Here is a 2,482-nt window from a genome sequence, read left to right as displayed (position 1 = left end):
GGCTAGCCTCTAACTCACAGAGCTCCTCCAGGATGGTCAGGGCTGCACAGAGAAACCCTGTCTTAGAAAAACAACAAAAATTTTTGTTCTCACCATATAGTGTTAGAAACATTAGCCTAAGAAAACTTAATTCTTTAAGGTTAAAAAAAAAAAAAAAAAAAAAAGCTGTTTAAGTAAAAAAGCACCCTTTTTTTTTTTAGGCAAACCCCAAAGGCTATCATTACTTGTGCTGATTTGAGGGTTACCTGAACACAGGCAGCTAGCTGTTCCACATGACTAATGAGGGGGTAGCTATACAGAGGGATATGCCAGGCAAGATGATGACGTACGTGCAAAGCAGGGAGAGGTAAACCTTAATCGTGCTACTTTCTCAGGGCCGGGAAGAACAGTTCTGGGGGCTGAACGTGGACTCAGGCACGCTGGGTGAGTCTCTGAGCTACTCAAAACACACGAATTCAAAGCCATGCGCGGCTTGTTTATGGAGTCTTCCTTCCACTTTTCCAGGTGTCAGGTCACTGAAACCGCAGACACGGGGGAGGCTGTCGCATTCGCTGTCCCTTTCTCGGACAGTTTTCTCTCAAGCACACACTGCACCGAAGCACTGACACGCTCCCGGCCTCCCCATCCTCCGCACAGGCCCATGGGCGCCTTTTGCGGAGAAGGAAAGTGACCGGGAGAGGATGATCGAGATGCCCGAGGTGACAAAGCCATCCGGGGCACACCCGACAAGCCAAGCCCGGGCTCGTCCTGGCGGAGGGCAGTCTGGGCCCTGGCCCTGAACAACCCTCGCGAGGGCTCCCGTCTCCTCGGAACGCAGACTGCCTTCGCAGGTAACTGTTGTCCGCAGCCCCGGGAAGCCACTGTGACCCGCAGCGCCGCCCGGATCCCGCGAAGCCCCGGCCGGATCACCCGCGCCTCAATACTTACCTCCGGGAAAGCTGCGCCGCCGCACCGGAAGTGATCCCTCGTGACCAGGAAGCGATGCGTCGGGAGCAGCCGCAGATTCCGCTCAGCGGGCTTTACCAGGTCCACCGCTTCCTCGCCGTCCTCCTCCTGCGCGCTCCTAAATAGACACCGAAAGTTGGAGCGTGAATGAAATTTTTATTTGATTTGAGACAGGGTCTCAACAGTGTAGCTCTGACTGGCCTCGAACTGGGAGCAATTCTCCTGATTACAGCCGGTCTCCACCCAGTTTAGAACTCAGTTCTAAGTCTGAGCCAGAAATCTACAATATAAGGGGTAGGACAAGCATCCCCATGCTATAATTCAGACAAAAGCAATCACCATAATAAATTAAAAAGAGACATCTTTATCATTAAAAAGTGAACATCTCTGCTTCCATGGAATTTATAGTAAGTCACATAATAGATAGGGGATCCATAGTGCGATAAATGTTTGGAAGGCAAAAATCAGTATTGGAATAAGTGAGGCGGATCAGTCATGAATGGAGGCCCAGTTTTGGCAGTGGGTGGTAACCAGCCTCTATATTGGGCAGTGATGTGATTGGTGCCTGTTAGCCAAGCCTTGACAGTCTCCCACGCTGACCAATGTGACCCATAGGATTTTGGGGAAATACAGAGCTTGAGTTCCGAGATTAAGACAGAAAAACATTGTGACTTCCTCTTTCCTCGCTCTTGATCATTCTTGGGAAGTCCCACAAAGTGAGATTCACATGGGCAGTTACCAAGCCTCCAGCCAACAACAAACTCAGCTTGGCATCCAGATAAACTATCTCCAGGTCAGCTGATGTGGCCCTGACCCCTAAATCCTTTAATTATGTGTGCCACATGTGGGTGTTGGTGTGGGTATGGGTGTGGCATGTGCACTCATATGCATGTACCTATGCCTGCTGAGGCCAGAGTATATCACGTATCTTGTTCTATTATACTCCACCTTATTCCCTTGAGATAGGGAAATCCCCAGGGATCCTGACCTACCCTGCCTTGGGCTGGCGTTAAAGATGTATGTGTGACCACGCCTGGCTTTTTACTTTGGGTACTTGAGAGATCGTCATGCCTGGTCACTAAGCACTCTCACCCACTGAGCCATGCCCAGCCCCAAAGTCAATTGTGTAGATGGATTTCTGTTTGTTTGTTTGTTTCCTTTTTCTTTTCTAATGCTGAGGCAGAATCCTCAAGCGTGCTGCTCCAAACTCCTGCTTCTGTGAGGTCCTCCCAACAGTAAACGTAGATGGTCAACGACAACCCAAGCCAAAACAAACTTGCTAAATTCTGTCAGAGCCTTACAGCAACAAGCGAGTAACTAGGGACTGGAGAGAGGCTCAGTGGCTAAGTGTGATCGCTGCTCTTCCAAAAGAACCTGGGCTTGGTTTCTAGCACCCACCCGATGGCACAAAATCTTTTATAACTCCAATGTCAGGAAACAAGAAGCTTTCTTCTGGTCTCTGTGTGTACCAAGCACACATGTGGTACACATACATACATGCAGACAAAACATTGTGTATATATATATATATATATAT

At 49.1% G+C, this 2,482-nt stretch overlaps 1 protein-coding gene across 1 annotated transcript in view; it reads right to left on the bottom strand.

The window, feature by feature from the left end:
• Positions 1–961, bottom strand: part of Manbal (mannosidase beta like) — a 30,867-nt gene extending 29,906 nt beyond the window's left edge. The window contains exon 1 of the mRNA XM_021194721.2: positions 928–961. The gene's annotated coding sequence lies outside the window, so the exon portion shown is untranslated. The remainder of the gene's footprint in view (positions 1–927) is intronic.
• Between the last annotated feature and the right edge of the window lie 1,521 nt (positions 962–2,482).

This window comes from Mus pahari, chromosome 3 (genome assembly GCF_900095145.1).
Source record: "Mus pahari chromosome 3, PAHARI_EIJ_v1.1, whole genome shotgun sequence".
NCBI classification, from domain to species: domain Eukaryota; kingdom Metazoa; phylum Chordata; class Mammalia; order Rodentia; family Muridae; genus Mus; species Mus pahari.
The sequence above is the reverse complement of the archived record's forward strand: the minus strand, read 5'-3'. Positions and strand labels throughout refer to the sequence as shown.